This window comes from Callithrix jacchus, chromosome 13 (assembly GCF_049354715.1).
Source record: "Callithrix jacchus isolate 240 chromosome 13, calJac240_pri, whole genome shotgun sequence".
Classification (NCBI taxonomy): Eukaryota; Metazoa; Chordata; class Mammalia; order Primates; family Cebidae; genus Callithrix; species Callithrix jacchus.
Window position 1 is genome coordinate 64,964,097 of NC_133514.1, and position 12,047 is coordinate 64,976,143.

Here is a 12,047-nt window from a genome sequence, read left to right on the forward strand (position 1 = left end):
GATCTATTTAAAATCTTCTGCTAAGAGGAGGGAAAAAAGCCCACCTCTATAATCAACCTTGTCATCTTTCTTGGTTTGGCCTCATTTATTTAGAAGTTCATGTTTACCTTACTTACCATTTGCAAAAGGCATTCTTAAAGACATTGTGTAGGGACTGTCTAAGTAAGAATGAATTCAGTCTTCCAAATCGCTGTAATTTCCTTGGGATTACCACTGAAATGTGAACAGGAGTACAGTTGGGATTCCGTAAGTGATTGTATCTGGGAAAATGAAATCTACTTAAAAAAAAAAAAAAAAAAATTCAGGCTGAGTGTGGTGGCTTACACTTATAATCCAAACACTTTGGGAGGCTGAAGTGGGAGGATTATTTGAGCCCAGAAGTCCGAGACCAGACTGGGCAACATAGTGAGACCCTGTCCTACAAACAATTATCCAGGATTCGTGGCATATGGCTGTAGTCCTACCTTCTCAGGAGGCTGAGGCAGGAGGATTTCTTGAGCTCTGGAGTTCGAGGCTGCAGTAAGCTATGACTGTGCCACTGCATTCCAGCTTGGGCAAAGAGAAAAAAAAGTAAAAACTGGATTTCCATTTTGCTCTCAATTTATTGATCATTATTCCATCCAGTGTCACACTTGGGAAACATCTGTCTCTCTTTAGGTAAATATCATGATGTCACTCTCATTTGTAAACAATGTCGATGATACTGTCAGACAAGCCGCTTTTCATGATGCACTCAAGGTTAGACGCTAAAGCTTCTTTCTCACCTTAGATATAGATGTGCCTTTTAAGTTTCATAAAAACAAGTTCTCAGTTAGCCAGGCATGGTGGCCCATGCCTGTAATCCCAGCTCTTGGAGGACTGAGGCAGAACTGCTTGTCCCTGGGAGGTGGAGATTGCAGTAAGCTAAGATCATGCCACTACACTCAAGCCTGGGCAACAGAGTGGGACTTCATCTCAAAAAAAAAAAAAAAAAAGCTCTTGGGAAAATGGTCTGACCACAGATCCCTCCTTTGGACGGAGATGCCAAATTTGGATCTCCGGCGGACCTCTAATTTCTGAGGGTGGAGGCAGAGAGGTGCAGTATTGGGGTCCCCTGATAATCCTGTGGGCATGAAGGCTGATGCCCGCTGGAGATGTCTAGTTGGCTCCCTGCATAGTAAATTCAGCAGCCGATGGCCCCTACTCATTGCTGGACAGCATAAACATCAGGTTCTGGTAAATAAACTCAGGCTATCATGCAACTGCCCAACATGCACTTAAGCTGTGACTGACAGTTTGCTGGGGGCGGACTTAGAGTCTAGGGCCGAAGCTTTTGGGTGCAGAGGCTCCAAGGCTCCAAGATAAACAAATCTGTCGGTGAGAGTGACCAGAGTGTTAGGTCAGTCCAAGGGTCACTTATAGGTCATCCTGCTGGGAGCTTGGTCTCTGCTTTGTGTTTATGCTGGGGAGGAAAGCAGGAGGGGCCAGAGGGTTGGGTCTCCACTAGGAAAACATCCCTGGCCTGCTCATCAGAGCTTTTGGAAGTGGATTGGTATCCCCGCTGCTCCCAGTAACCAAGTAAAGGGTATGGGTGCAGGCTTGTATTTTTTACAGGAGCTGATGAACAAGTTATCTTGGAAATATAGATTGCAAGATGTGTGGGGCTAGCTCACCTGGGCTGCAGAATGCAGCAAGGGACTTCCAGGCCTAGAGTGAGGTAATAGATCACTGGTGGGAACTCATGGCAGTCAGCATTGGAAAAGGCAGTTGAAGGAATGGGAAACTTTTCCTGTTCCTCTCCCTCTTCTGAATCTTACCAATTTTCCTGGAAAATATTTTGCCAGGTTTACCTTCCTTACCAGCTAGGGGCTTTTTTAGAGAGTTTACATTCCTTACCAACTAGGGGCTTTTTTAGAGCCTAATCTTACTTTTTTCTAGTGCTTGGCTCTCTAAGATTGATAGAGAGGGGAAAGCAGGGGTATGTTTTATGGCCCTGTTAGTTGACTTTTAGCAAAGTGAAGATTGTCTTTCCCCATGGATTCTTCAGTTTAGCCATCTCCAATTCTCTCTCATTTGGAGGACAGTGTGGGGCAGAAAAGAGATGTGACGTCAAAGGAAGAGCTGATGGCATTTAAAATTTTATGACTGAAGATGAAAAAGACTTTTTAATCCAAGATTCAGTTGCTTGCTATGGAAAATAGCTCAATTTAGTAAAAGGTCTAAAGGAGCTAATGTCTTCAGGTAAGCCAGGAGTTGGAAGTACTCACAAGCAAGCTGGGGCTATTGGTAGGCCACATGGAAATAAGCCCAATTTACAAAATATATGATGAATTAAAGATGCATTTAAAGATATGTGCAAGGATGCATTAATGATCTATGTAAAGATGCATTAATGATACATGTAAAGCTACATATAAAGATATGATTAAAAGAACTGAAATTATACTGAGGGTGTGGAGGAATGCACCTGTAGTCCCAGCTATGTGGGAGGATCGCTTGAGGCCACAGGAATGTAACGCTGTAGTTTGCTATGATTACACCTGTGAATAGCCATTGCACTGTGGCCTGGGCAATACAGCAAGACCTGACCTCTAAAAAAAATAGAATAAAACAAATTTTAAAAAAGAAAGTTGAAATCACACTGAATGTCTATAACCACAATGGAATCAAACTAGGAATAAATACCAGAAAGGTTAACAGGAGAGTCTCCAAACACTTGGAAACTAAACATAAAGAGAAAAGTCTTTTTTTGGAAGTGTCAACGGAAATTGAAAAACATATTGAACTAAGTGAAAATGAAAATAAAATATACCAAGATTTGTGGGATATAGCTAAGGCAGAGCTGAGAGGAAAATGTATAGCATTAAAGGCTTGCACTAGAAAAGAGGGAGAAAACCTATGCCCATCAGAGAGAAGGAAGCAATAAAGATAAAATCAATGAAATTGAAAACAGAAGAACAATTAAGAAAATCTTTGAAACAATAACTGGTCTTTTAAAAAGATCAATAAAATTGACAAACCTCTAGAAAAGAGACAAAGCAAGAAAGAGAAAAGACACAAATTACCACTATCAGAAGTGAAGTAGGGGCTTTCACTACATATCCTGAAAATATCAAAGGACAATAAGGGAATACTACAAACAACTCTACATCCATAAATTTAGATCTGAGATGGCTTGGATGAAATGTACGGATTCCTCAAAAAACACAACCTACCACAACTCATCTAATTTAGAATAGATAATTTCACTAGCCCTACAGTTATTAAGGACATTTAATTCATAATGAATCCCCAATGCACGCGCGCGCGCACACACACACACACACACACACACACACACCCATACCCACACACAAATCTTTAGACCTAGTTAGTTTTGCCAGAGTGTTATATCAAATGTTTAAACCAGAATTAGGCTGGGTGTGGTGGCTCACAGCTGTAATCCCAGCACTTTGGCAGGCCAAGGTGGGAGGATTGCTTGAGCCCAGGAGTTCAAGAGCAGCCTGGGCAACATAGGGAGATCCCCCAACTCTAAAAAAAAGGAAAAAAAAAAGCCAAATGTGGTGACACTTGTGGTCTCGGCTACTCAGGAGACTGAGGTGGAAGGATTACTTGAGCCTGTGAGATTGAGGCTGCAATGAGCCATAATTGTGCCACTACATGCCAGCCTGGGCAACAAGAGTAAGACCCTGACACACACACACACACACACACACACACACACGCACGCACGAAAAGAAAAAAGAAGTAACATTATTTCTACACAATATTTTTTCCAGAAAATAGAAGAGGAAACACTTCACAGTTCATTTTATGAAGCTAGTATAATCTTGGTTCCAAAACCAGAAAAAGACTGACAAAAAAGAAAACTACATGGCAATACCATTTGTGAATACAAATTCAAAAAAAATGTTTTTTTTTCCCTGAGATAGGGTCTCACTCTGTCAACCAGGCTGGAGTGCAGTGGCACTATTATGGCTCACTGCAGACTCAATCTCCCAGGCTCCAGTGATTCTCCCACCTCAGCATCCCGAGTAGCTAGGTCTAAAGGTGCATGCCATCACACCTAGCTGATTCTTGTATTGTTTGTAGAGATGGGGTTTTGCTATGTTGCCCAGGCTGGTCTCAAACTCCTGGATGCAAGTGATCCTCCTGTCTTGGCCTCACAAAGTGCTGGGATTACAGACATGAGCCACCACACCTGGCCTCAAAAATTGTTGATAAAATAATAGCAAATAGAATTAAGCAATAAATGAAAATAATTAAACACCAGGACCAGATGGTATTTATTGTAGGAATGCAAGACTGGTTCAAACTTTGTAAAATGAACCAGTCAATGAAATCTACCATACTAATTGGACAGAGAAGAAAAATCACTTGATTATATTAATCCATTTATCATTAAATGCATTTGACAAATTCTGTATCTATTCCTGATAAAAAAATTTCAGAAAAATAGGAATAGATGAGAAATTCCTCAGTTTGTTAAAGAACATCTATAAAATATCACCACTAACATTATACCTGACAATCAAAGAGCAACACTGGGGACAAGGTAAGGATGTGTGCTGTCCCTGCTCACATTCAACATAGTTCTGGAAGTTCTACTCAGTGCAACAGGGCAAGTGAAGGAAATAAAAGGCATACAGGTTAAAAAGAAAAAATGGAAACTGTCTGGTAACATAACTGTCTACATAGACAATCCCAAGGAATTAAAAACAAACCAACAGCAGCAACAAAAACCTCTAGAACTAAAATAAGTTAGTTCAGCAAGGTCATGGGATACAAGATAGACATACGAAAATCAACTGTATTTTTATATGCTAGTAATGGAAACAACAACAACAACAAAATACTACACCATTTATAATTGCTCAAAAAAAGAGAGAAATATTTAGGAAGTCTGACAAAACATGTATAGGATTTGTATATTGGTAGCTACAAAATGCTAATGAAGGAAATTAGACAAGAACTAAGTAAATGGAGAGAAATACCACACTCATGGACTGGAAGACTCATTTATAGTAATTGTCAATTTTTCCCAAATTGAAGCACAGCTTTAATGTAATTCCTGTCAAAACTTCAGCAGGATTTTGATTATTCTAAAATTTGTATGGAAAGACATCTCACACTGGGGCCTGTTGCGGGGTCGGGGGCTAGGGGAGGGATAGCAGGGGGTGGAGGAGTTGGGGAGGGACAGCATTAGGAGAAATACCTAATGTAGATGACGGGGTGATGGATGCAGCAAACCACCATGGCATGTGAATACCTATGTAACAATCCTGCACGTTCTGCACATATACCACAGAACTTAAAGCATAATTAAAAAAAAAAAAACTTATATGGAAAGACAAAGAACCTAGAATAGTTAAAACAATTTTGAAAAAGAAGAATAAAGTGGGAAGAATCAACTTAACTGATTTTAGTATTATTTATTTATTTTTTATTTAAAAAAATAGGCCAGGCACGGAGGCTCATGCCTGTAATCCCAGCACTTTGGGAGGCTGAGGCTGTTAAATTCCTTGAGGTCAGGAGTTTGAGACCAGCCTGGCCAACATGGTGAAACTTTGTCTCTACTAAAAATACAAAAATTAGCTGGGTGTGGTGGCATACACCTATAATCCCATCTACCAGAAAGGCTGAGGCAGAAGAATCACGGAGGTTGCAGTGAGCCAAGATTGTGCCACTGCACTCCAGCCTGGGCAACAGAGCAAGACTCTGTCTCAAAAAATATAACATAAAAAATAAAAATAAAAAGAGAAAAAAAATAGAGACGAGGTCTTGTTATATTGCCTAAGCTGCTTTTGAACTCCTGGGCTCATGTGATCCTCTTGCCTCAGCCTCCCAAAGTGCTAGGATTACAGATAGGAGCCACTGCACCAGGATCAATCTATCCAACCTTAGGACTTAATATACATAGTAATCAACATTGTGTGGTACTGGCAGAGACATAGGTACATAGATCAATGGAACAGAGAACCAAGGAATAGATGAGAAAAGGGAAATATGGAAATATATCAAACTAATTTTTAACAAATGTACAGAAACAATTCAACGAAAAAGCCTTTTATAAACAGTGCTGGGGTAATTGGACATCCATAGGCCAAAAACAAAACAAAAGAAAGAAAGAACCTCAAGTCTCACACCTTATATAAAAATTAAATCGAAATTATTTTCTATAAAACAAAAGAAAGCTGGGTGTGGTGGCTCATGCCTGTAATCCCAGCACTTTGGGAGGTCAAGGCAGGTGGATCACCTGAGGTTGGGAGTTCGAGACCAGCCTGACCAACATGGAGAAATTCCATCTCTACTAAAAATACAAAATTAGCTGGGTGTGGTAGTGCACACCTATAATCCCAGCTACTCAAGAGGTTGTGGTAGGAGAATTTCTTGAACCCAGGAGGCAGAGGTTGTGGTGAGCTGAGATTACACCATTGCACTCCAGACTGGGTAACAAGAGCAAACCCTTAAAACTCTACAGTAAAAACATCAAACAATCCTATTGAAAAATGAACAAACAACGAGAAGGGACATTTCTCTAAAGAAGACATACAGATGGCAAATAAACACAGGAAAGGATATTCAACACCATTAGCCATTATGAAAATACAAATTAAAACCAAAATGAGATATCACCACACACCTATCAGAATGTTTAAACAAAACGTTGTGACAATACTAATTCTGCAGGTGAAGATATGCTGAAGACCAGCATGCTTTGCTGATGGGAATGTAAAATGCTTCAGCATCTCTGGAAAGCAGTTTTCAGTTTCTTCAAGAACTAAGTATGCAATTATGATATGACCCATCAATTACACTCCTGGGCATTTATCCCAGGGAAATGAAAATTTATGTTCACACAAAAACTTGTACATGGATGTTTGTAGCACCTTTATTCCTAATAGCAAAACTGAAGCAACCCAGATGTCCTTCAACAGGTTACTGGTTAAACAGACTGTGGTTCATCAATACCAAGAAATACCACTCAGCAATAAGAAACAGAGGATGGAGGCACACAACAACATGGAGGGATCTCAAGGGTATTGGGGAAAAAGCGAATCTCAAAATGATTCCATTCATATAATATTCTTGAAATGACAAAATTGTAGAAATGAAGGATAGATCAGTATTACCACACATTAAGGAGGTAGTCGGGGTAGAAGGGAAGAGGATGTGGCTCTAAAAGGGCAATATGGATCATCTGAGATCAGGAGTTCGAGACCAGCCTGGCCGACATAGTGAAACCGTGTCTCTACCAGCCTGGCTGACATAGTGAAACCCTGTCTCTACTAAAAATACAAAACTTAGCCGGCTGTAGTGGTGTGCATACCTGTAATCCCAGCTACTCAGGAAGCTGAGGCAGGATAATCTCTTGAAGCTGGGAGGCAGAGGTTGCAGAGAGCTGAGATCGAGCCACTGCACTCCAGCCTGGGCAACAGAGTGAAATTCCGTCTAAAAAAAAAAAGGCAATATGAGTTACCTCGTAGTGATGGAACTATTCTATTCTGGGTCTTCTCTGTAATGCTGTCAATATTCTGATTGGAATATTGTGCTCTAGTTTTGCAGGATGTTATCAGTGGGAGATATATCATTTTGATTCTTCTAAAATATAGATGGAAAGAAAAAGGAACTAGAATAGCTAAAACAATCTTAAAAGAGAATAACGTGGGAAGAATCAGTACTCGAGAAACTGGCTAGACAATACTCAGGATCTGCTTGTATTATTTCTTACAACTGCCTGTGAGTTTACACCTATCTCAAAAGTTTAATTAAAAATATTTTTCAGATGGATCAGGAAATGTAGTTGAAACCTTTAAATTATGAATGAGCTTGTCTAGCGTATATATTTTAGGTAGTTACTAAAATAAATATTTAACACATCTGTTTTATTTACATACAAGTATTCTGGAATGAACTGCAGTACAAAGTAACCTACACTTTTTTTTTTTTTTTTGAGACAGAGTTTTGCTCTTGTTGCCCAGGCTGGAATGCAATGGCACAATCTCGGCTCACTGTAACCTTCTTCTGCTGGGTTCAAGCAATTCTCCTACCTCAGCCTACTGAGTAGCTGGGATTACTGACATGTGTCACCACGCCTAGCTAATGTTTTTGTATTTTTAGTAGGGACTGGGTCTCTCCATGTTGGTCAGGCTGGTCTTGAACTCCTGACCTTAGGTGATCCACCTGCCTTGGCCTCCCAAAGTTCTGGGATTACAGGAGTGAGCCACTGTGCCCGGCCAACTTAAACTTTAATCTCACCAAAACTGCATGTGTATCTGTTCCATTTGTTCTGTCATAAAACTTTTCATCCACTCCCTCAATCAGTGATTTTTTCATTCAAATAACATGTTCAGTGTACAAACGATGAGTGGGGCTCAGTGCTGTCTTGGGTAGCACCATTAAGCCAGATCTTTCTATTCTTATTTGTGGCTTTTAGATATCATAGAAGTGACACGATGAAGCCTGATTTAGATTCCTTTGTGAAAACCACTTGCAGAGTATCAGTGTTTGGGCTTTTGAAAAGCCTTTTTCAGAATTTGCCACCCAAAGAAGGTACAAAAGGCTTTCTGGTTTCTCCCAAGATGTCGCCCATTAGATCAATGGACTTTTCAAATAACATGGAAAGTGAAGAAGCCCTTTCTTTTCTTCTCTAGGATTTTGTACACCAAATACATGACTTAATTTAAAAAATATGAATAAAAGTGTAAAGAATGGATAGATGGAGATTTTGTTTTTCTCTCAATTCTCCTATCAGACTCTGGAAGAAATGGGTCTGCCAACATTCGATTCCAAGAATTCTTAACTATAGGTCCCTAGGTAAGTCTGGGCACTGGCTAAAATGGCATGCCATATTTTGGGATATGTACATTCTTCTGGAGAGGGAACCCACAGCTTTCAAGAGATTCCCTAAGTCTGTGATCCAGAAAATATAATACCTGTTTTTGTTTGTTGGTTTTGTTTTGAGCGGAGTCTTGCTCTGTCACCCAGGCTGGAGTGCAATGGCCCCAGCTCACTGCAACCTCTGCCTCCCGGATTCAAGCCATTCTCCTGCCTCAGCCTCCTGAGTAGCTGGGATTACAGGCACACATCACTATGCTCAGCTAATTTTTGTATTTTTAGTAGAGATGGAGTTTCACCATGAAGAATACCTGTTTTAATGGCTATAGGATCCCAGAGACATAGAAAGAACTAGAAATATGTGGGAAGGTCCCATCCGTGGCCTGATGATGGAGCCGGCTTTCATCTCCACCCTTCCTATCTGTTCAAGGGCTGACTCAAACACCTCCTCCCCTATGAAGCTTTCTCTGATCAGCTCACCTCCTCTCAGCCAGAAGCCATCTATTCTCTGAGCTTCCAGAGTCTTTGCTTGCTCTTCTCTTAAGACACTTACTGGCCCAATGTAGTGGCTAATGCATGTAATCCCAGCACTTTGGGAGGCCAAAGTGGGAGAATTGCTTGAGGCTAGGAATTCGAGACCAGCCTGGACAACACAGGGAGACTCCGTCTCTTGAAAATAGATAGATATAGATAGATAAGTAAGACACCACTTTCTATCACATGTGAATCTAGATATTGCCTCCATTCCCTGCCCCTGTACCATTATGGATTTGCTCTAAGTGGATAATGTAGAAATATCTGTTGACCGAGTGATGGTCCTTACAAGTTTGTTGGCAGCCATTCAGAACTGGCCAGAGATAAGAATGGTTGGTTCTTTTGCTTTTTTTTTTTTTGATGGAGTCTGTGTCAACAGGCTGGAGTGCCTCCTGGGTTCAAGTGATTCTCCTGCCTCAGCCTTCTGAGTAGCTGGGTCTACAGGCATGTGCCACCATGCCCAGCTAATTTTTGTATTTTTAGAGACAGGGGTTAACCATGTTGGCCAGGCTGGTCTCGAACTCCTAACCTCAAGCAATCCACCAGCCTCAGCCTCTCAAAATGCTGGGATTACAGGCGTGAGCCACCACACCCGGCCAGTTCTTTTGATTTTCAACAGAAAATGTAAGGCGTTGGGCATTGACTGGCATTTTACATGATGTGAGCTTCCCAGTGGGGAAGGTAGTCAGTCCTTCTGCAAGGACCCAATGCCTACTCAGTGAGAAACCGTAAGCAACCCTTGCTTTTCCTCAATCCAGCTCAACGGTGGAATTGTAAATAGCACTCTGCCCTGTCCCAGTTGTCTTATTTGGAAAATACTTAAAAAACTCCACCAACCTCCTGACTTCACCTTTTCTTTTGGGTAAATCTATTATTTTAAGGGAGGGTGGGAGTGGAGAGAGGGACTCAAGTATTCCTTGTTCCAGTGGAATTTGTCCCAACCTCCCACAGCATTGCCTCCAGCCCCTGTCTTGCATTCTTGGCTTTTGAAGAGGAGGGGCAACCCCCTTCTTATCTGGGATTGCCTGCTTAAACAAACTCAGTGGTGTGGAGGTATTGTCCTTTGGAAACTTGGCCTGGGACACTTTACCAAGTGTCTGCAAACATTTAGACATGGAAAACTACCCACTGTTAACCCAGAGCCCATTGTCTCTGCTCAGGGCTGCTCTTCCCTGAAAGTGGCTTGCGGTTGGGGGTGGAGGTGGTGAGAGTCAGCCCAAGGGAATCCCTCAGTTGGGGCTCTGGACTGGGGAATTGTGCTGCTGTTTGTTTAAACAACCTGAGTGTAATTGGATTGTTTGAGATGCCCAAGATGTTTGGGAAAGTGGGGGAAGGGAGGCAGCTTGCTGGGGGAGAGAGTCACCAGCAGGGACTTTGATGGGTGGTGGGCTGGGTGGTTGTCAGCCTCCAGATTGCAAAGCCCGTGGGAAGAATGGCCCTTCCGGCTTTGCTTGGGCACATCAGGACCTGGGTCAGTAGGCTGGACCATGTAGTCTGTAAAATCTTAAAGCTGGTACTCGAGGGGTGGATCAGGATATGAGGAATATTTAACTTAATTATCCCTTTTTAACCAGAGCAATCTAAGGATAGCAGAAATGTGCAGTTACACATTTGCTTGTTTTCTAGATCTTATTTTTTAAAATCCCACAAAAATAGTGGTAATATCCAACTCAGGTTTCACCAGTAAGAATGCAGGGTAGGAATTCTTTAGGAGTCGGTATATCATTCCTTGGGACAGAACAGGGGCTATCGGGGAGTATTTGACAGGCCTATAGAAAAAATAAGTCTGTGCTTTATTGTAGAGATCATACCCTTCCACATGACCTGGGGAAAAGGGCAAAGAGTGTTAAAAAATGAGAAGAATCTGGGAATAGTAGAAGGAATCTTTGCAATGCTGGGCCTGGCCAGCACCGCCCTGTGAGATCAGACCTCACGTGAACCATGTTCTCACGTCACCTGAGGCATGCAGGTAGACGCCACAAACCAAGTGTGAATACTTATTAGGGATGCTTACCAAGTAGGAAAGAATTAGAAAACGTAAGGGGCTCCTATTACATGGCAGGCCCCCAGGTATGTAAGTTTACTTAATCACTGCTGGAACCTGTGACATAGGTTAGCAGAAAAATAGACTGTGGCTCAGAGGGTGAAATGAACTTGCCCAGACCACAAAGAAGGGAATGATTCAATCTGGATTTGCATTAAAATCCTTCTGTTTTCAAAAGCCTTTCTCTCTTCAATACTCTGCACTCAAACTACTCCTTCCCCTGCAAAAAAAAAAAAAAAAAAATGAAAATGCAGAACTCATCACTGTGCTGGTTCAAAAACAAATAACCCTCTTTTGATATGCCAGTAGCAAATCACACATATAGGCCCTCAGTTAAATAAACAATCAATTAGGGAAAGGATAGAAATGTTAATATTGGTAAAACCCACTGATCTTCTGATTGTAAATATGTTTTAGATTATTTATTCGAGGATGGAATGCTTGTCATCTTCATTTCAAGATGGCTATCACTTTTGGAGTTTAGCCCTTAGTTAAAATAAAGTTATAGTCAAGTATCTTGTAATATTTAGTGGAACAATACCTGACAGGGTACATTTACCTTTTCAACTTTTTTTTTCCCACTCTGTGGCCCAGGCTGGAGTGCAGTGGCATGATCTTGGCTCACTGCAACTCTGCTTCCTGGGCTCAAGCA